General features: G+C 54.2%; 1 protein-coding gene across 4 annotated transcripts in view; it reads left to right on the top strand.

Moving 5' to 3' along the window:
• Positions 1–275: 275 nt before the first annotated feature.
• The window catches only part of TSPAN18 (tetraspanin 18), a 178,235-nt gene continuing 155,914 nt past the window's right edge, over positions 276–22,596 (top strand). For 2 of the 4 annotated variants that reach the window (XM_059140438.1, XM_059140478.1), the window contains exon 1: positions 276–583. The gene's annotated coding sequence lies outside the window, so the exon portion shown is untranslated. Of the gene's footprint in view, positions 680–1,415; positions 1,542–22,596 lie in introns of those variants that run through there. The other 2 variants (XM_059140456.1, XM_059140445.1) reach the window with 2 other exon arrangements.

Raw genomic sequence — 22,596 nt, forward strand, 5'->3', positions numbered from 1 at the left:
CGGAAGGCGGGCAGGGGCTGAAGGACGGAGCAGGACAGAGGGTGGGCCCCGGGGCCCCGAAACATGGCCCGGAGGCCGCACCGCAGGAGGATACCGAGGCAGGGAGGAGGCGAGGGGCAGCCCGCCGGAGGAAACGTGTCTTCTCGGCGGCCGCCACGGCAGCGGTGGCGGCGGCGACTGGAGACGGGAGACTGGCGGGGAGGAGGTTTGGGGAGGGGAGGGAGCGCGGGGGAGAGGGAGGGACGGAGCGGTGGCTGGGAGGTGGGGCCGGCGGGCGGGCGGGCGGCTGCAGCTGCCGCCGGCGTCTCGGGGGCTCCAGGCTGCGGGGCGGACGCAGCGCCGAGCGATCCACAGCGGAGCCGCGCGAGGCCGCCAGAGCCCCGGCCCCGAGTCCCGAGCCCCGAGCCCCGAGCCAGCGCTGCCGCCGCCTCGCGCCACCGGGTCCCCGGACACGCCGCCGCCGCCACCGCCAGGAAGGCAGCCGGCGCCGAACAAGTTGCGAGCGCGCCTCTCCGCCTGGGGAAAGTTTCCCCCGCGGCCGTCGGCGGGAGTTGGCGCGGGGTCCGGCTGCTGCTGCTGGAAGGTAGGGGGCTCCGCACCTCCGCGCCCTGCGTGCGCCCCGCTGCTGCACCCCCGGGGATTTGGAGACCCCAGGGGCGCTCCCCCCGGCGACTGTTGGGTACGGTCGGGGATGGGGATAGAATGGGGGAGGGATCCCAGAACGGTCCCGGGGAAGCCCAGAAACCAAGTTCTACTTAAACTGGCCTGGGGAGGGGGCAGGGGAGACGCGCTTGCCCCATCCCCGCCCCAGATCCCTGCCCCGAATCCGCGGGCTAGAGGCTTCCCCCCGGGACAGGTGCGGTCCCAGTCGGCGCTGGGCGCTCTGGGTGGGTGATTGGGGGGCATCGAGAGGATGGCAGGGGGTAGCAGGTGTGGTTAACAAGGTTGGGGGCTCAGCGGGGTCTGTGCCCCGAGGGCGGGGGTGCGGGCCACGCCACTCCGTAGGAGGTCCGATAGAGACGAGGGATTAGGATCGAGGATCCTGCCGGGAAGATTGTTGGGCCCAGCCAGGGCACCGAAGGCGATCCGCCTTTGGGGTCCCAGCAGCGGGGCGGGGCGGGAGGGGCAGGGGCGCCACGCTTTCCTCCCGGGTCCCCCTTATCCCGTACGGGGTGTGCGCGGTTTGGGGAAGCGAAGCGGCGACTCTGTGGGTGCTCGGTGAGGTCCGAGCCTCTCTGGCACGTCCGGATTTACGGGGTATATATAATAGGAGTCCTCTGGGAGGGTTGCTTTGGCTCGCGTGGGCTCGCGCCAGCTTTGGATCCCCGCTAGATTGAGGTGAGCTGGCCCCCGCCAGGGGGAGCCCTTCCCCGGCCCTTTCACCCACAGGAAGGCGAGTCCTGGTTCCTGCGAGACAAATGCACGGAAACCCAGGACTTAGAACCACAGACCCTCCAACAGGCGCGGAGGCCCGCGCGGGGGAACCGGCCGCCCCCGTGGGACGGCGCGGGAGAAGTCCGAGCGTGGAGTTGGGGTACACGGTGTGTGGGAAAGCTTGGTCGTCAGGGGGTGGTTTTTCTAGGGGAGCAGGCGAGGTGTATGGTTGATTAAAATACTCACCCCAGGAAAAAGAACAAGAGAAACTTGACACTAACAGCGAACTGGTGTAGAGAAACGGGATGAGAGGATCAATTTGTTGAGGTTTTTTTGGGGTCTACAGCCCAAACTGCTGAATGCGCCCTTCTTGTAAAAGTTGTACCTTTGTTTCCTGCATGTGGCCAGATGGATGGGCTGGATGACTGTCTTGTGGGCACTTCAGATCTGTCCTGGGTGGGCACAAGTAAGCTGGCAGGCACGGGACCGGGTCATGAAGGGCCCTGGGAGATTTCAGCGGTCCAGGCTGAAGTGGGTTACTCAGCCTGCGACAGGGCCGCTCTGCTCCTGGGTCTGGGTCTACAGTCCACTTTAATCCGGCCATTTCACAGCTGTTGGTAAGACACCTGTGATACGTCCCTTTTTCTGACCTCAGCCCCCCACCTGCGTGCTTGGAGTCTGTGTATCTGTGCGGAGCCCTTGGGGGAAGCAGGATTGCCATTGGCATCTCTAAAGAGTATCAGCTTTGTCCGGTGTGGGCCTGCTGGACATTGAACGTGGACTGAAGGGACTCTTGCCTCCTCTCTTTAATTCCCTCCCTCCTCCCTGCACCCCAAGAGAGGACACATGAGCAAAGAATGGGCGGTGGCCTCATAGTGGCTGTGGGAAGTTTTCTTGAGTCTCTTGGCCAGCAGTGTGTGCTCACTGGACAGCCCTTCCCCCGCCCGCATCCCCAGAGTCCCCTGCAGAGTTCATGGAAATGGGGGGGGGGTCCCCGAAAGAGAGTTAGTTGAGGTTCTGGCTTTCTGTAGAGCCCACCGCATGTTTTTGCTGGATGTTACCAAAATGCTGTAGGGCAGAGGTGCCAGAAAGATCGGCATGATTTTTATTTTGAACAGAAGGGGTGGGAGGAGGAGACAGGGGAAGGGTGGGGAGGCCCAGTGGATGTCTCCGGGTATGTCTTCAAGACATCATGGGTCCTGAAAACAAAAGGAGTTTGGGGTTGTGTTTTATTTCTCGTCGTTCTTGTTCCTCTGTTGGAAGAAAGCCTCCTGACACAGCCTGGACCCTGGGACAGTGTGATCATGGGGCCCCTGAGGGCCGTGAGCTCCTTCTTTCTGTGGCCCACTCATGACCCACCGCACCTGCCCTGAGGAGAAGAGGGACTTGAGACTTCGCAGGTGTTTGCATTTGGGTAGCTTATCACGTGTGGACCCGGTATAAACTCCAAGATCTCTGATTCAGCAAAATTTCAAGCCTTGGAAATTCAGTCTCCTTATCTTCCCATCCCTAAATCCATTACAACGCTGGCCCTTGGGACAGCTTTATTCCAACCCGAGGCTGAAATGGCAGTCTACTGGGGCACTTTCTAGAAGCAGAAGTTTGTCTGGAATTGGAGTTAGGATACTTTGGGTCATCTAGGGAGTAGCCCCTCCTTCTTTAAAAAATTCCACGTCAGCCTGGAAAGAGCTACTGAGTTCCTGGATGAGGTTTTAGTGGTGTGAGGGACGGCTGGAACACGGGGTTTGGGGGGGGTGTTGAGACCGGTGGGAAAGGGGTGTGGAGGCAAGGAGTTATGGCAGGGATTTGTGGGAGGTGCCAAGGAGGGGAGGAAACAGCAAGGTTTGGGGGGGCTTGGTGGGGGCTGCTTTGAAATGGACCTTTACTGGATCCCAGGGGGGCTCTGGAACAGTCACTTTCAGCCTTGAACCTGCTTCCCCAGTCTTTAACCTGAAGGCGTTGGCCTGGGAGATCTTAGTGGACTTGCTGCTGAAAGGCAGGAAGGTATAACTTCTTGAGGCAGTAAGCAGCTTTTGCTCTGCCTTGAGTCCAGCGGAGGGCACCTCTCCTGCTGTTTTGCCCCATCCCGCCCCAGCCCTGCACAACATTAGACTGCTGTTTTGGACGGAGAAGTTAATGTCAATAACTGGTGCCTGCTGGGAACCCTAAGTCTGTCTGCAGGCTCACAAGGGTGCCTGTCTCTGGATGCTTGTCTAACCCTCACTCCCTTTTCCTAAGGAGAGCCCGTGTTGGTGGCTGGGCGCCCCTTTGAGGGACCCCTCTTTCCAGAGGGCTGGAAAAATCAGGAACATTTGTTCGTGCTCAGCTGGTACGCAGCAAAGGGAGGGGGCCTTGGAACCAAGCACTTTGGTCCCCCCGGAGCAGATGATCGGTCGATCGAATATTTCTGCAACCTGATGCAATGGAGCAAAGCTGCCAGCTTGGGCTCCTCCTGCTATGCGGGCTGGCACTTTGGACCGGAATCAGCGCTTGGATCCCGGGGCAGGAGCGTGGGTTGGGGGTGGGGGGGGGGGCGGGGGATGGGTGTGTCTGCCATAAGGAAACTCTTTTTGAAAAGAGACAGTGAGAGATGATGAGCCCCAGTGTCTGCAGCTGGCGAAGTAGGTCTTTCATGTCCGCGCTGATTATCTTACGGTTCCACCCTTGTCCGTTGTCTTCTCCCAAGACCGCTGCTTTAATTAATAAATCAGACAACTCGGAGATGAGCAGAACCATGTTCACTGGTTCTGCGCAGGTGCGTCTGGACCGAGAGGCAACAGGGTTTGGTGGGGGGAAGGTCCCCAAACTCTGAGAGAAGACACTTGTGTTTGAGCCCTGATTCTCTTGCAGGTGGAGCTGTGTGACCTCAAGGGAGTCACTGGCCCTCTCTGAGCCTGTTTTGCTCTTTCTTCAGCGACAGCGTTTGGATGGTGGTTAGGCTGCCTGGGTTTGAATGTGTGTGAGGGCCGGGAAAAGTCTGCTTTGAGAATGGACCTGAGTTAAAACCTTGTGAATATTCGCCTGATAGCCCCATCCTCGTGGCAGGGAGCCCAGTGTGACGTCACCGAAAATATCCTGGTTTCTGGCACTTGAGGGATGATATTCCCTCCGCTAGTGTTTGCCCATTCTCTCCCTTCCATCCTTTGTTTCCTACCCTGAACCACAGTATGAAGACCGTATGTGCAGATAATGAGTTTAAGCTGATAAACAACTCCCAGATTCACCCAAATAAAAGGCCGTCTTGCTAGAAGACGCTTGCAACTTTAAAACAAATAATCTGGCTTCTCTGCTCTGTTGCGTTATGTCTGGCCGGCCCTGCTCACCCCCTTTGTCCCCTGCCCCTTGGTCTGCTGCAGACACAGAGGCTAGACCAGGGGTGTGTTCTGGGCTTTACGGGCTGCCTTGGCTGGGGCAGCCTCCTCCTGCTGCCCCCTTGCCTCACCCCCCTGGCAAGGTTGGTGCTCGGAGCTATGGTGGGGGTGATCTTCATGGTGGCTCACGTTGTGGGCATGCTGACCATCAACCAGCAGCTAGACCAGACTCCATCCCATCTGCACCCGCAAGGCTGGTTTAGATCTTGTCCCCATTTGGCAGATGTTAAAGTAAGGCTCTGAAAAAAATCAAGTGAGAAGTGGTAGTACCAGGATTTGAACCTAGGCCGATCTGTTGGCCCATCCAGGGCTCTAAACCCCTCTGTGATATTTCCTCCTTGCGTACAGCCGCAGACAGAACCTCCTGTGAGCCCCAAAGCCCCAGGAACGTGAGCTTTGAGATCCCATCAGGCCCTCCTTGCTGCTTCTGCTTGGCTTCTGGGCTCAGAGCCTTCTGTGGTTCCCTCTTTTCTCTGTCCATTTCTCAGCTTTCCGGGAAGTCAGTGACCTAACTGAGCAACAACGGGGTGTTCCTGGAATAGGATGCGTGTTGGAGTCACAGTGGTGAATTTGAACCCTGTTTCTGCCCCTGACTGGCTTTATGGCCTTGGTTTCCTTACCTGAGAAAAGCAGCAGAGCAACAGTCATAGCAATAAAACCATTCAGCTAAATCAGCCGCCGCCGCAGAGGACTCCAGCTCTCCGCGACTTAACATTGCAGGTGTAATTCCTGCCCGTGTGGCTTGTCTGGGGCAGGTCTCTGCTCCACACAGTTACTCAGGGACTCAGGAGGATGGTGATTCCACCATCTTGGTAGCGACACCTTCTGGAATATGTGGCATCGAAGTTACTGCCGAAGGGCAGAGAGAGGTGGGGGAGGCCCTTGGATGCCCAGCTGCCCCAGCCAGAAGGTGACCCTCATACCAGCTCCAGTGCTTGGGTCAGATCCGTCACGTGGTTCCCCAGCCAGCTGCAAGGGATGCTGGGAATGCCAGAACATGCGTGGAGATTTGCTGAGCGCTAACTCTTCAGTTATACTTTCCAATAGAGCACTTTAAGGATGAATTGAGATGATGCATTTAAAGCTTCCCGAGTAAACCTGGTATGTTGTCCACGCGTAAAACATGGACGCTTCTGTTCCCTAAGAATCCGTGGTATGCGTTGTTCTTTGTAGATTTCAGGCTGTGTACAGGGAGGGGATCACAGGGGAGATGGTAAAGTGCCCATAACACCCTGGAGGGAGGTGGCACGCAGAGGCGCTAAGGGACTTGCAAGTGAGTGTGCAGCAAGGACACTAAGCTGGGCCTTGACCTTCATTCAGCCTAGCGCTCCCGTGGCCTCCTTTGGCTTACTGAAATTTACTGTCCTGCGAACTTCTGGGGCCTTCCAAACCCTACCTCCGATAGCTGCTCCTCCCATATGCTAACAGCGTCGGGGGAGACTGCAGGCACTATCTGGATGCTGAAGGAGAAGGGTGGGGGGTGAGGTGAGGGAATCCTAGTTGTAGGTATTCACAGTCAAAGCCAAGGGCATTCGGTGCCCCCACACACTGCTTTGGGAGTTACTTTGCAGTTCTTAAGCTTTGGAGCCCCGCCCCCACACCCCCCCACTGGCCATCACCTACAGAGTTACCTGTGGTTCCTGTCCCACCTGTGCAGCCCCGCCTCGGTGGCCCTTTTGCTCCTTTGTGGGATTGTGCAGAGAATGAGAGGGACCCTCCAGCCCAGATTTTCTGCCGGCAGGAAGACAGTCAGACCCAGATTGGGATCCTGACCCATCAGTTAGTGCTCATTCATTCTCCTGGGACTCAGTTTTCTTGTCTGCAAAATGGGGAGTATATGGGAAGCCATAAGGCTAATCTGGCCCGGGTGCGTAGTTGGTATCAACATGTTTGTGTATCTCTTATCTGCCACCTGAGTAGGAAGGAAGGGATGCCTTGTAAAGGATCAGCACCCAGGAGAGGCTAGAAGCGGGCCCAGCACCTTGGCCTGCAACTTGCAGATGGGAGGTGATGCCCACCCCCCCCCCCCAACTGCCCGTGGTCTCAGCCTCTGCTCTCCTGTTGAACTAACATGCCTTTCATTGGCAATGGGAGAAGAACTTGAAGCTCTGGCCTTTGGATGTGGGCCCCATCTTTTGGAGTCTAAATACCCTACGGGGGCGGGGCCTGGGGTACTGCTGGGCACCCCCTCCCACTTTGCTGCCTTCCTGGCTGGGCCAGATGACAGCACTCTCCCTGGCAGTGTTGCTCTCTCTGGACCTGCGCTTTGGTCTCCTGGGGGAGACCAAATGTGCCTCACATTTCCAGGCCTCTGCCAGCAGAGCAGGCCCGGGCACTCCTCTACTGTGGGTTTGAGCCCATAGGGGAAGGATGTACTTTCCCAGCCCAACCATAAACACCTTCCAGAATAATGGGGATTAAGTGTCCCCCTCAAAGGAATAGCCAATGGGTTGGACACTGGCGTGGAAGTGTCTTTGGTTAGGAAGACAGTGGTACCTCAAGACCGGATTTTGAGGGCACCACCACTCCCCGGGCATGGTGGACACTTGCACTTGGGGGTGAGGAGAGTGGCCTTCTGCCGGAGCTGCCGCCAAGATGCTAAGGAGGCGAGCTGCCTCCTGCTTCTCAGAGAAGCACTGGTGCCCATGCGGGCCACGGAAGCTGGCAGTGGGCATCGAGGGATCCCTCAAACACACCTCATTCACTCCTGCCACCAGACCTCACTTCGGCCGCCTCTGCCACATGAAACACTTGGAGTGGGGCCTTGGAGTAGCTCGAGGGCCCTAAGAGGTGGCTGGTTTCCTAGGGCTGCCGTGACAAGCGACCATGGTGGGACATGGAAGCCACAGACAATTCTCTGCTCCCAGTTCAGGAGGCTAAAAGCCCTGAGTTAGGGTATTCGCAGGGCTCTAGGAGATGGTCCCTCTTTGTTCCTCCTTAGTTCTGGTGACTGTTGGCAATCCTTGGTGTCCCTTGGCTAATGGACAGGACCTGGTGCCTGTTCCCATCATCCACGCTGTCTTCCCCTGAGTCTGTCTTTGCTCTCCCTATGGGGATACCAGTTCTACTGGATTAGGGCCTTAGGGCCTCATCCTAACTGATTACATCTAGAAAGACCCCATTTCTGAATAGGGATACATTCGCAGGTCCCGGGGGTTAGGACTTCCACATATCTTTTGGGGGTCCACCATCCAACCCGTAACAAGTGGGTACTAGGATTGCCCCATTTTACTCCCAGAAAGTCAAAGAATGGGCCCAAGTTCCTGCAGCTAAACCACTGGCAAGTGATCGGTAAATCGGTCTCGGTACATTTCAGTTTTCTGAGCAGTAAGGAGGGGATTTACAGCCACCTCCTGGTGCAGCGAGGCGCAGAGAGGAGGAAAATGTTTGCATTCAAGCACACTGGGTCCGCAGCGAAGCACCTGCCAGATGCTGCTGTCGGGACAGGCAGGGTGTCCTGTCTGGACTCAAGGAGCAGGGACGTATGTGAATTGTGACCAGTTACAAGTAGCATGTTTTCTAGAAATAACAATTTGAAATGACTGAATGGAAGGCGCCAGTGATGTTCTTCCAGCCCAACTTTCTGGAGTCGTCTTCTTTTCCATGTTCTCCTACGTTAAGAATAGCCCGTTGAGGGCGCCTGGGTGGCTCAGTGGGTTAAAGCCTCTGTCTTTGGCTCAGGTCATGATCCCAGGGTTCTGGGATCGAGGCCTGCATTGGGTTCGCTGCTCAGCGGGGAGCCTGCTTCCCTTCCTCTCTCTCTGCCTGCCTCTCTGCCTCCTTGTGATCTCTGTCTGTCAAATAAATAAATCTTTAAAAAAAAAAAAAAAAAAAGAATAGCCCATTGAGACAAATTGACCCTGCTTTACTCTTTATCCCGGACTCTGTTTCGTGCCAGAAGTCGCTGTGACTTTTGCAGGTTGGGCTTTTCTCCCCAGGGCCAACGTCTGGGTCTCTCTGCTTGAGGAGGGAGCTTAGGGGGCCTGAGCAGACAGCTCTGGGCTTCAGAGCCCACCCCAGGAGAGCCCCAGAGGGTTTAGGGGTTCAGCTGATGCCGTTGAGGGTTGAGATGAAGGCATGAGGAGGCAACACGTGATCAAAGGTTCAAAGGTTGGGAGTTCAGCTTCCGAGTATAAGGGCCTCAGTTCAAATTCTGATTCAGTCCCATACCACAGCCTTTGTTTGGCCTTTGACAATTACTGAACTTTTCTGTGCTACCATTTCACTTCCCAGAGTTTTACGAAGATAGGATTACGTCTCTGAGGATTGAGTGGGACCTTTCAAGGATTCAGTGAATGCCAGAATTAGTCTAGGTATCTTATTGTCTGCTTCCATCAACGGAACAAAGGTGGGGAAACCCCACGGGGTGTAGCTTGGCACCTGGGGTTGAATCGATGCTCAATAGGTAGGTGCTGAATGAATGAGTGGATGGGTGAACTCCTCGTTCTAGCATCTTCGCAATCACATCCCTCTTGCTGTGCACTGAGGCCTCTAGCCATAAGCCCCTTGTATGTGGGGCACCGAGATACCATGGAACAAACAAGTAGGGATCCCTGGGTGCTATGGAAAAGTCGGGAAAGGCACTTACATCCGGGAGTAAGAGCAGCATAGGTCTGCTCATGGATTCAAGCGAAGGTTGAAGCTTGGAGAAGGGGAGATGGGAAGACACTGGGGAAGGGGAGCCTGGATGGTTGTGGTCACCCTGGAAGGCAGGCCATTTGGAGGCCTGGTGGGAAGAGCCACATTTACGGTATCCAGTGTTCCCATGGCAAGCAGAGACACACCCCCACCCCGGACCAGTTTTTTTTTTTCTTTTTTTTTTAAGTAAACTCTTCCTCCAACACTGGGCTTGAACTTACAACCTTGACCCCAAGATCAGGAGTCAAACCTTCTACCGACTGAGCAGGCCAGGTGCCCCTCCTCCAGGATCTTTACCTAACAGGTGCACCTCACTCGAGGCAGCCCAGATCTGTGAAAATGCCAGCTGGGCCAGGGGACCCCCATTCAATTTCCAGACGGATTAGCTCTCGGATTCCCATTGCTCCCTCCTGCCTTAAAAATAAAACTCAATTTACGGAAGCTCGACTTCCACACTTTGTTAGGAAAAACATCTGTCGTGCAATGTGATCGCGCTGGCTGTCTTGCCTGCGACCCTTCTGTGGATTCTCGATTGTGTTCAAAGGCTTTCCCACAGCCCCTGCACCCTCCCATCCCAAGCGGGCCTCTCTCCTCCAGCCCACCTGCCACCTTGCTTCCTTCTGTCCCCCCAACTAGCAGCATGGCCCCGCCGCATGGCACTGCCCCCTCCCTGCAATACTTTTTCCTCCCTCTTTAGCTACAAGAGTCCTCCTCATCCTTTGGTACTCAGCCTCTGCATCACCTCCTCCAGAAAGCCTTCCTGGACTCCTGCGTGGGCCAAATTATCTTCCTGGTGGCTCAGATTGCACCCTTGTTGACTTTGTCACTGTCATTCTTTAATGTCTGCCTCCCTCACTGTAATGCAGGTCCCCAGGACAGGGATTCCCTCCCCCCGACCCCCGAGCCATTGCTCAATGCTGCATCCCAGGCTGGGCACATGAGCCCGGGTAGCTGGTGCCTCTCTTCAATTTCTCCCCTGCAGGCTGGTCTCTTCTGGGTTGTTTGGGGGAATGAGCACAGCTAACAGGCATTGATCTCTTGGAGTGTGCCAGGCGCTCACAGGTCTGAGCTCATCCAATAGAATCCAGGTTTTCACTCCCAGCTCTGCTCCTTCCTAACTCCACAGCCTCGGGCAAATTGCTCGGCCCCTCTGTGCCTTATCTTCACACCCATAAAATGGGACTAAAAATAACACCTCATTTATTGAGCTGTTGTGAGGATTAATTCAATTGATTCATGTTAAATTTATTTTCTCAGTCTGGGAGGCTAGAAGCTCATGACCAAGGTGTCAGTTGGTTTGGTTGGTTCTGAGGTCTCTCTCCTTGGCCTGCCGAGGGCCGCCTTCCTGTGTCCTCACGTGGCCTTTCTTCTGTGCGTGGGCCTCCCCTCTGCTTCCTGGGTGTCCAGATCTCATCTAATAAGGGCTCTAGTCAAATTGGATTAAGACATACCCAACTAGTCTCACCATTCACTTCATTACCATTTGAAAGACCCTGTCTCCAAATACAATCACGTTCTGGGGTGCTGGGGGTTAGGGCTTCAACATGAATTTTGGGGGAATGCAGTTTAGCCCATGACACCTTCTAATTCAGTATTATGATTGTGCCCCTTTTATGGCTGAGGAAACTGGGGCACAGAGAGGTTAGGTCACTAGCCCAAGGTCACACAGCCGGTGAGCAGAGGTGTAGAAATGCACAGCCAAGAGGTCCCGGCCTCCAGCACAAGCATTAGATGGTCTGTTCATGGCTGTGCTCCTCTGGGGGGGATACCAGAGGTCTCGCCTCCTGGAACCAGCCTGTGTCTCAGCCAGAACAGGGAGGATATCAGGATCCACGGGTCTCAGAGATCTCTTGCTTGGCCCTTTGTGTCTTGCGGCCCTTAATCCCTTGTTCTACAGCTGCTAGCAAACCTATGTGGGAGTGGGGACCTGACCTCCTGTTCCCAGGCTAAGAGAGAGGCAAGGCCATGAAGGGTGGGAAGGAAGGGAGGGGTTACCGATTCCGGGGTTTGCTCCTTCTCCCTAGTTCATTGATCCGATTTTCCAGGAGCTCTCGAAAGCTCTTTGAAGATAGTCATGTTTTACTGGTGAAAGATGGGGGAATCATCATAGTCAACGTAATAAGAGATTAACAGCAGGAACAAGGGTATATTCCATGGAAATGAACTCTCAGTCCTAACCTAGGCTCCTCACCTGGAGACCACTAGGTCACTAGCCTCTTGCTTCTCTGGAATTGTTTGCAGGGTAAATGGGTGCATGTGTGTGTGTGTGTGTGTGTGTGTGTGTGCGCACAGCACCCTCCATGGCCTGTCCCCAGGGGCGCACTGTCCCTGTTGCTCTGTCCCCTGGCTGCCTTAGCACTTGTCCTTCTGCCTTGTCTTAGCTGGGGGGGGGGCTCTCCATGCAGACCCCGAGCAAAGATTTGGTTGCAAATTGTTTATGTATGAGTTGGCCCTGGAGAGGTGGGCGGCCAGGGAGGGGAGGAGAGTCAGTAAGAGATGTGCTGGGTAGCCCACTGCTGGGGGCAACTGGGGACCCTCCCAGTGACAGTCCTCTCGCCCCGCCTTCCTGATGCCCCACCTGTGGGCACTCTCTGGGGACCACCTGTGGTGTTGTGGCCAGCTGGGTCGATGGCCATCTTCCCTCTTGAAGAGTTGCTTGGCCCTCTCTGGCCTCTTCCTGTCCCTCCCCCACTGGGTCCGCACAGATGTCACCATGATGCTTTCATCTCAAGGGGTCCAGGAGCCCAGGCTGGGGTCTGTGGGAGAGCCCTAGGCCCTGCGGATGGGCCCTGTGGGCGGGAGGCCAGCAGGTCATGACATAGGGTGATTTCCACCTTCCCCGAGGGTTGGATGACAGATCAAAGGGCTTTTTGTTGTTGTTTTATTTTCTTTTCCAGCGGCTTCTTGCTGGGCAAAAGGGGCTGAGGAGCCAAGGCAAACAGAGCGATCTCTGAAGCCATTGCCTGCTTGCTTGCTCTTGGAGAGGCTGGATGAGCTGGAGGTCCCCCAGCAGAGGGGCTGGAGCTGGGGCGACAGGTGGGAGCTGCCCAGGCCGCTTCCCCCCTCATGCGTGACCCAGAGACCAGATGGGGACCCTGGAGGCTGATGCTGAGCCTCATGCATCTCAGGAGACCTTGGAATGTGGTATTGCCATGGAAGTGGGATGCAGGGTGGGGGCACCAGGAGCGCTGGACTGAAGCCCAAACTGCCCCCCCACCCCGGTGAAACATCATTATCTCCTCTGTCCCCCCGCTGAAGAGACCGCGAGAGCACTGGACTGAAAGTCCAGAATCAGAGCCTGGGGTCTAGTCCTAACTTTTGCTCAAACCAGCTCTCTGTCCCACCGTGGTGGACTTCTGACATCTCCAGCCACATACTGGGGATGGGGGGGGTGAGTGGTGCTTTTTCCTGGGTCTTCTTCCTCCGACTCGACAGTCTCCTCTAAGTCTCCAGCAGGGAATATGACCAAAAAGCCTCGAATCCCCTGGAGAAAAGCACTCAGGAAGCTGAGGCGTGGTTGTTGATGGAAGTGGGGTGTTGTTTAAATAAATTAAGAGCGCAAGAGGAAAATCCATCAGCATTATTTTCAGTAGCTGGGATGATATGCATAACATTTCCTTCCTTTCATTTGATAATTTTTTCTTCTCAGAGTAGTTTGAAGAAAGAAAGTGTCTGATGCTTGGCTACACAATGAGCTCAAATAAAAATATTCTTTTTAAAAAGCGGTTGCTATGTAATTGAATTTAAATAATGGGCAATTTTTGTTTCTAAGTAGCCGCACAGCTCACAAAGTTCTGCTCAAACCTGTCTGAGAGGTGCATGGGTGTGCAGAGAGAGAAAGACAGCACCGATAGAATATTTTTGGCCAAACAATAACAATGCTAATAACATATTTAAAGTGTGTGCCTGAGTTCACGCACGTCTGCTGGATCGAAATGTACGGGATTAAAATTAACCACTCTTCTCGGAAGGAAGAGTTCCAAGGGCAGCCGTGGCATCCGCGTGGCCTTTGAATGGGGCTGTCTGTGAGTGAGTGAGTGAGTGGGAATTCTGGCTCCTGGGTCCCCTGGAGCTGAGTTCAAATTCTGGCTCTCAGCCACTGCGTGATGGTTGGCTAGTTTTTTATCCTAACTGAGCGTCTTGTGTTCTCATCTGAAAAAAGGCCAGGACACAGGCCCAATCAAGTGTCTCATCTGGAGCTGGGTGTGGGGCGACCTGCCACCTGGGCCCTTTTCCCTCTGGGAGCACAGCAGAATTTTTCCGGGTTACACACCAGACGCATAGACGTGATCCCATACGATGCCCAGCCCATCCCACTGTGGGGAGATTTTTAATCCCCATTTCGTGGGAAGGGAAGCCCAAGATGATGAGGTTATGGAATTCCAGAGATGGCCCAGTCGGTGGAGGGGGCTATGAGGAATGGGAGGATTTGTCTGAACCATCCCACAAGGCTGGCCCTTCCCATCCCAAGGGGAGTGTTGCTCTGAGGTCTGTGGAATGTGAAAGGGCTCCCAGTGCAGCTTGGGGTAGGCGTGCATTCCTTCCTTCTTTCCTTTCTTGTGTATCCACTAGACTTTTCCTGAAGATTGGAGGTTGAGGGTAGCCAGCCACCCAGGCAGGACTGCACAACTCAGTCTCATCTAGGTCTTTTTAACGTCCCGATCTGTAGCCACCACGAGGACTTCTCTGGCCTGGGCTGGGCCCTCCCAAGCTCCTCCCCAGGCTCAGGCCCCCTCTGTCCCTCCTTCTGGGGATACTCGGTTTCTCCTAACTCTTGGTCACACATGGAGGACCCCCTGCCCCTCGTGTGGGTGACTCAGGTGTGGTCGCCCCACCACCAGAGAGCGGAGGAGGAGACAGCCTCTCCCAGAGCCAGCTCGCCTCCTTTCCTGCCAACCCTCTCCAAGGCCCTGACCCTCCTGAGGCTGCCTAATTCCCAGGCACTGACCTAGACCTTGGTCCATGGACCATCCTTAGAAGACATTGCTCTTAGAGCCCTCCTGTGTGGAGGGGCAGGCCATCTTCTTAGCTTACGTCTGTCTTCTTGTCCCTCTTGTCAGTTAACAGGAAGCTGTGAACAGAAGGGCTCTTCCCCTCCCCTCGCCTGACCCAGAGAATTCAGGACCCCTTATGTGTGTGCATATGCATGCACACACATGTAACACGTATGTGCATACGTGTGTGTACTTTTGTGTGTTTTGTAGGACCTGTGCCTTATGGCCTCACCAAGGGCTGAATGACTGACTATACCTTTGGGATGAGAAGAAACAGGATTGGGCCAAGGCCTGTCCCAGCCAGTTCGGTGGGTAGCGGGAAGAGAGCCGCGTGGAGCGGTGGTCAGAGCTGGGGGTCTGGGGGGCAGCCCTCCTGGGTGGCTTCTGGCCCTGCCACTTTCTGGTTTCTTCCTTTCCCTTCCATGGAACCTGGCCCCCAGCGGTGAGGCGGGTGGACGGCTGAAGGAAGGGAGTGGACACGCAGTGCTGAGCGGAGTACAGGAGAGGCTGCCCAGGGCCAGGCCCACCGCCAGCAGCCAGACCTCCGAGTTTGGGGAGCCGCGAACTAGACCTCTAAGAGAGGTGTGTGCCGGAGCTGGCAAGTGTCCCCGCCCTTCAGCCATTTCTGGAGGCCTGCCTGGGGTGGTGGACGTGGATGGTGGCTGGGGGTTCAGGGGGCCTGCCTCTGCCCCCTCCCGCCCCCTGAAGGCCCAAAGTTCCATAAAAGAGAAAGACTGGAGGTGAAGACAAAGCAGTTCCCAAGGGAGGAAGTACTGCTGGATGCAGTTTCAGACACACGTTCCTGAAAATGGCCTCAGAAGGCGGATTTGCGGATGTTAAGGAACTTTTGGTATTTTTGAACCTCCCCCCACCCCCCACCCCCTGTTTTTTTTTTGCGTTGTAGCCTGAGGGAAGGGTGAGGAGCAAGAAGGAGCCCTGTGGCCTGGTGGAGGGGGGAACATGAGGTTGCTTGATTTTCATGTGCAGCAAGAGGCCCTGTGAGTTTCTGTGCAAATGTTAATAAAGACGGATCGCAGTCAGACAGCTGGGGGCCTCCTGGGTGGCTGGAAACACGGCCACGTGGCCGCCCCGCCCTGGGCTTGTGTACATTATCGCTTCAGAAAAGGGCAGTTCTCTGCTCTCAGATCACCACTCTCTGCTGCATTGGGGAAAGTCTCTTTCTTACAGCCCAGGGATCAGCAAGGGAACTTGCCCGGCCTGCTCTTGGCTGGGGCCCTTGTCTGTGTGCTGAGGTCCCTGCCCACAGCCCGCCTGGGCGCTGTCCCCACTGTTTACTGCTTAGCGGGGAAGAAGGGAAACAGATGTGATTGGTTGGAGCTGAAAGAAGTTACCATCCTGTGTCTGCTTTTTCTGGTGGTTCCTCATTGGTTATGAAAGGCCCACTGCAGTAGAACCTCCGATTAGAAATGGGGAGGTGGTGCAAATTCTAGCATTGGTGCAGCCTCGCTGTGTGATCTTGGGCAAGGCGCCGGCCCTCTCTGGGCTTGTTTGCCACCTATAAAACCCAGGGGGCAGAACCCAAAACCAACCAAGCAAAAACACCTCAGTGCAGAGACAAATTATTTTCACAGCTACCTGAGCAGTGTGGGTGTCGGGGGGATCAGATTCAAATAAACCAAAGAATGAGGCCAGGCTTGGGTTTGGTCCTCTTTTTCTATAATCATCCTAAGTGTAAGAAGGCTGAGCCACTTAGAGTAGCAAGGGTTTCCTGGGCCGATACTGAATAGCAGGAGTGGCGTGTTATGGTCCCTGATGACAAGTGATTTTTATCCCGAATGTCAGTTCTGGTTGATTGGTAGGACCTGCTCGAGTCCAGCAGAAGGGTTGGGCTGGATGCTTGTTGTGATGGGAGGAGAGTGGAGAGCTAGTGTGCAGGGGAGATCTGGGGAGCCCTGGGGTGCTGGATAGAGCCTTTAGGAATTGGGGAACCTAGGTGCTTTGCTGTCACGGGGTTGATTGCTGTATGACCTAAGGCAATGGTTCACCATTGAGCTAGATTTCACGTACATGAAGAGGCTGCTCGTGACTTTAATGTAATTTCATCCCGATGGAGGAGCACTCAGTGAAGGACAGGCTCATTTCACTCATCAGTATAGGGGAGAAGTAGAATTTTCCCCCTACTATTAACATTAATTTGTGACAGGACAGCATGCTCTCAAGGAAGATGGTCTGGCCAGTGGCTAAGAGGAACAAAGCACACAGACCAAAGGTGCAAAACAATGGCCTGTAAGCCACATCTAAGCTGCATGAAATTTACCCAACATTGACATATTGGGTCCTTATGACCCAACCATTCCACCCTTACGTATATATGCAACAGGAAGGCCCATGTATTCATGCCTTTCCCCAAAGGGCATGTATAAGAATGTTCTAACTTCACTGTCCAAGACAGGCGATACCCGGAAATGATGCAAATGTCTACGGAAAGTGGAATGGCTGTAGTCCCGGGCTGGGATGCTACGCAGCAGAGAATAAGCTCTTGCGGCTGACCATGACTTGGAAGAGTCTCAGAATCCCAGTATAGAAAAAAAGACACCAGATGTGGAAGAGTCTACATAGTGCAGTTCTATTTATATGAAGTTCAAGGTCAGCCAAATGATGCAGTGGTGTTAGAAGTCACAATAATGATAACTTCTGGGCAGAGGTTGGGGAGTGCTTGGAAGCAGCTTGAGGGGTTCCGGGGGCTGGTCTGTTTGTGCTCTTATTCTGGTTGGTGCTTTCATAGGTAGGTTCAGTTTGTGAATAGTCATTCACTTCAGATCTCTCAACTTTGTCGTGTAAATGTTCTATTTCAATTTTAAAAATCCTATTAACTCAACGGAAGACATAAAGCAGATTCTAACCCATTGAAATACTGAGACACGTAGTTTACAACTCCAGATCCCCACTTTCCTTGATAAATGGGACGCTGTGAGAGCCCGGGCCCCCACGTAGCAAGAGTGTCCCCAGGCCAACAGGGTCTTTGTTGGGATTTCTAGTTGGAACCCATGAGAAAATGCTGCCCTCTGAGGCTCCCAGCCTCCATCAGAGGGAAGAGCTTTGTGAGGGAGGGTGAGTTAGAAAGAGCTGAAAGTGTCCTGGTCATGTCGTGGTGCGATTCTGTATCTAAATTTATCATCATGGTGACATTTGTTGTTATTTCGTCTCTCTGAGCCTCAGTTTACCTACATTGGTAAAGTGGGAAGATTAATACCGACATCCAAGGACTGTTTTGGGGTTACGACAAGAACATGGTTCGCCAGTGCACCACGGGCTTGGTGGCTCTGAAGGCCTGCAGAGCTGCATCTTCTCCCCAGCCCCTACCCCCACCCCAGGCCTGGTGCTGCCCCCTTCCCGCTGCGGGGAGGGGAGATGTGGTAGATTCGATGTGGGGCCACAGCGTTCCCTTTGTAATGGTGCGTTGGGAGATGGGAAACCCGTTCTCTGGGGCTCTGGCAGTGCCCTCCTTCCCGGCCCACCCTGGGCGCCGGTGTCCCCCTCACTTGGAAGGGTAGGTGCTTTTCTCTGGCCGGGCAGGGCCAGGTGCGCAGGCGTGCTGAGGACCACAGTAAATGCTGCAGGTCTGGCGCCGGGCACTCCGGGACAGGCTAGCACGTATTTCGCCTCGTGGGGCGGCTGGCGTCCGGGACGTGCTGTCGTCAGTCCCTGCTCCTTCCTTCTTTGTCCCCTGGCAGCAGCCAGGGCAGCCCGGCCATCTAGCGGTGGCGGGGCGTGGCCCTCTGGGATGCAGAGTTTCCCAGAGCATCTCCCAGTGGGGTCTCTGCCGCCTCCCAGAGATCCCCGGGGCAGGGAGGTGTGCGGACCTGGCTTCAGGAGCCCTACCTGGAAAGTGGGGGGTTGACCATACCTGGCTCATCCCCGGAGCTCTGCAGTCCTGTCTGTGGTTGTCCGACTTATTGGGGCTGTCATTCCAGGCCACGAGAAAGCACCCAGTGGGCCATTGGGGGTTGACTCTGGGGTAAAGGATGTGGTTTGAAACGGCCTCTTTGTCTCCGAGCAATCTGTTTTGATTTATTCAACTGTGGGAATTTGAAAATGGCCCAAATGTTTTCCCTCTTGTTCTCCCTCTCCGGCCAGCTGATTTCCTCGTGCTCGCCCCGCCCCCCATCCTTCTTGCTCACTCATCCACCCTCACACTCGTTCACACTCATCTTTTCACACCCAGGTAAAGGCCAGGTGGGACTTCAGATGATCCGGCTGTTTTTCTTTCTGCCTCAGACGCTTCCTCAACTGTGTCCACTCCTTCTCACCCAGACTCCCCCACCTCCTCCGTGCCCCTCCCTCGCACCAGCAGAACCCTGAGGGCAGAAGACCTGGTTCTAGCTCTGCCTCTTTTACCAACCGGTTCCATGGCTGTGTGACATGGGCCAAGTCACTCAACATCTCTGGGCCTTCTTTAATTTCCCGCTTCCCAGCAGAGGCAAGAAAGCTACCAGTTCACGCTTAGATCACTTTCTTCTGCGTTATCTCAGATGCTCTGAGTTAAGGCCTCTTCTGCATCTTAAATTCCCCCACTGAGCCATTGAGTGGATTCAGTCTTATTTGACAGCCTGTGTGCTGACCTGAAATTACTCCATAGCCTTTTCCTGGTATTGAAGAGACAATCATTTTATTTTGAGCTGGGAATTAACACAAGGTCAGGAGAAAATAGAAAGTTCAAGAGGATGATTCCCTCTTGACTTAAGGGAGACAGAGTGTCGTGGCATCTCACTTGGAGTCCATTCCTTTTACTTCTTCCAGATGTCCCTGGCAGAGGTGACTGGGGAAATGGGGGGGGGGCGAGAGGGAGGGGCAATGGTCAGTTTGGCCCTGCTGATGGGGGAGGGGTGGTGGAATCAGAGTAGAGACCCTATGTTTCCTGAGCTCAACTCACCAGAAGGATCCATTTCATTCTGTGGCCCCCTGTCACTTTTCCCCAGCCTCCATGGATAAAGAGAGCTAGAATTCATTGAGGACACCTCACATGGCATACACTGTCCCCCGGAGTCCTTGCAGCAGTCCTACAGGTCAAGCGCGAATGTCATTCCCATTGTAGGGGTAGTGAAACTGGGGTACGATGAGGCAAGTGTCACAGGGTGTGTCAGTGGTAGAGCTGGGTCTTCAACCGGCCAGCGGTCTGCACTTGAACTAAGCTTTGATCACCACACCATGCTGTCCTGAGTGGCCTCCTGGTGGCAAGGTGAGATAGGAAGATGAGATTTTAGGACAGAGTCTGAGTTTTAGTCCTGCGCTGCTACACACTCACTCTTCGTACCTTGGGCAAGTCCCTTACCCTCTCTGGGCCTCAGTGGCCCATTCGAAAATGGAAGCAAGGGACCAGTGGGACCCCAAGTCTGCGGTCAGTATGGTATTCCATGGCTTATCTGGAGCAGGATACTTGCAACAGTGATTAAGAGTCAGTGAGCTGTGGTTAAATCCTGCCTCAGGAGCTTGTGGCCTCAGGAAGGTTATCCAACTTCTCTGATGCGCAGCCTCTCTGTCTGAACAAGGGAGAGAAGATCCACACTTATTGCTTGAGGTTGCTGTGAGGATGGAGGGGTGGAGCACCTGGGATCGTGCCACGCCCCCATTTGTGCCAGCTCCCTTATTGTGGATTTAGGATCTCTCTTGGCAGACCCTTTGGCTTGGGATGGGGGCTTGTTACCTGACATGGGGAGTCCCCTGTTCCGGAATTGGAGGCATGCCATCCCCAAGCGATGTTGTCCATGGTTTGCCATGAGCCTTCTGGAATGCCCTGGGGTTTCCCGACCAAGATACCATCTTGAACCTTACAGATACTCAAGTGAGAAGGACCTGGGATGAGTTAGTTTGGCGGCATTCAACTTCCTTGTAGCCACAGAACTCAAAGAAAGTTCGAGAGGGAGCCTCTGAGAAATCATTTCAAGATGGAGCTCCCCTATCGGAGTGGCCGTGGGGGGCTGCTCAGCCCTCCTCATCTCCTCCCGCCACTTTGACAGCTTCTGAGGCACTGGGGATCCCCATTTGACAATCACAGACCATTAGGTGGTAGATAATGACACTGGGACCCCGAAAGGGGCAGTAACGCATGTGGGAATCAGAAGCCGGAGCATCTGCTACGTTATTTTCATTAGCGGGATCATTTTCTGTCTTTATAAGAGAGCTCACCTGTGTTTCTTTTGTCCATCCATCTTAATTAATCACCTAGAGATGCATCTTTCAATATTGACACTGACTAAGCAGCTGACATTTCTGAATTATTCTGTCCCCTCCCTTCTTCACAAGCCATACATAAAGGCTGGAAGGGTATTTATTGCTAAATCAAGGAAAATGGGGCTTTTTATTTGGAAGCCTTTGAAACAAAGTGTTTACTCAAATAATCCTGCCTGAGTTGGCAGGTGTTTGGAAACCTAGGGAAATGTGTTTGGCTCAAATAAAGAAAGAGTGACCCGCACGAATCCACAGATGCTGTGATCTGTAGGGGCTCTCAAGGGTCCTGTTTAAATGAAGCATCTTTCCCCACTCACTCCCTACATCCCCCCTTTTGCAGCACGCCCCCCTCAACACCCAGTTCGGTCTTCAGAGATCACATGGTCTTCCTCCCTCCAAACCTAATTTCCGCACAGACTTAGCCCATAGTGACCTGCCACGTGGAGAGCTTTAGTGAGAATCAATAGGCAGGGGTTCCTGGTGTGGGCTTCACGCCTCCCGAATGTAAAACACCATGGCAGCGAGAGTAAGATGGATGCTGGCCAAACATCCCTGGTATCGGGGCACGATGGGTCCCCCCCACCGCTGCCTGTTTGGAAGGCAAGAAGACATGGCCCAGGGAGGAGGCTTGGTGATTTGCCCAGGGTCATGCGATGACTTTGACGCAGAGTCTGTGGTCTCTCGGGCTCCTGGAGGTCCTGTTCAACACCCCTCTTTGCTGAAGCCTGGCTGCCCTTCGCTCTCTGATCTAGGTAATGAAGCTGTTCTGTAGGACCTGTGTGGGCAAAGATTGGAGTGGAGGGAACTTTTCATTAGCAGCTGGCTCTTCAAGGGCAGAAACTGGTTTCACTAGGAGCGATGCTATCCGAGCAAGTAGAGAGAGGTTGGCTTTCATTTGCCCAGGGCCCATGGCGCCCCCTCCCAGGATGATGGGACGCCCAAGCCTGGAGAAGACCAGTTCCCAGCCGGGGAGACACATGTGAATTCAATTCAAGGCTGGCGAGGCCTGCGCCTGGCTTCCCAGCGTACTGTGAGCTCCGGGAGTGGGTGGGAACACGGTCTTCTCCAGGCCCAACCCTGGCCGCCCAGCAGATGTGTTTATTTCTTCCTTTTCCACTTGGGAGGCAGAAGTCTGGCAGGGTGGTTAAACAGGAGCAGCCCTGGGGCCAGGCTGCCCGGGGTGTAGATCCAGCTCTGACGGCCCACACCTGGGAGTTTAGGCTAATAACTTCCTGGGTTGCCATCTCCTTATCTGTAGAATGGGGTACTAATAATCCCTTTCTCCTAGGGTAGTGGGGAGGCCTTAGTGAGATAATCTCGCATGAAGTGCTTAGAGCCATGCCCCACAGACGGGCTAGGCAAGCAATTTACATGAGCTATTGATTGGATAATCTCTGATGAGTGTGTGTGTGTCTCCATTTTTAAAAAAATGGGAGTTCATCACTTTTTTTTCTGATTACGAAACTCACTCACATACCTATGCCAGCTACCAAAAGAGATCCATGGGTAATGTTTTGCTCTATTTCTTTCTAGTTTTTACTCCGTGCAGTGTGTGTGTGTGTGTGTGTAATCGGGCATGTGCTGACAAAGTATAATTTTCTAAAAGCTAGAAATCCTCTAAGATCTCACCCAAATCTGTAATAAACATGGCTCAAAGATTGATTTAATTCACGAGCAGGGGAGCCGGTGAGATGGTGAAGCCGGGTCTCAGGAGAATTAGACACACAGCGGTTAGCAGTTATGTAAGCATCGGAGCAGTAGGGGCTGGGTCCGATAGAAAACAGTCGAATGCCCTTTGGGACAATAAAATCGTAAACTTCGGGGCTAGTTTTTCTACCAGACAGCCCTGTCCCCAAATATATACTCCAAGTTCACAAGTAACTTGACATGAGTCAAAGTTAGATTCTTCTAGAATCCTCTACTGTGGATAATTAAGCAATCCGTAGGTGGGCTCGCTAAACAAAACTCCATGATGATGTTGGAAAGACGGTCCTCTCCCGCCTGGCTTCCCACTTTTGCATCATCCGCAT

The sequence above is a fragment of the Mustela lutreola genome, chromosome 1, assembly GCF_030435805.1.
Source record: "Mustela lutreola isolate mMusLut2 chromosome 1, mMusLut2.pri, whole genome shotgun sequence".
In the NCBI taxonomy this organism is placed as follows: Eukaryota; Metazoa; Chordata; class Mammalia; order Carnivora; family Mustelidae; genus Mustela; species Mustela lutreola.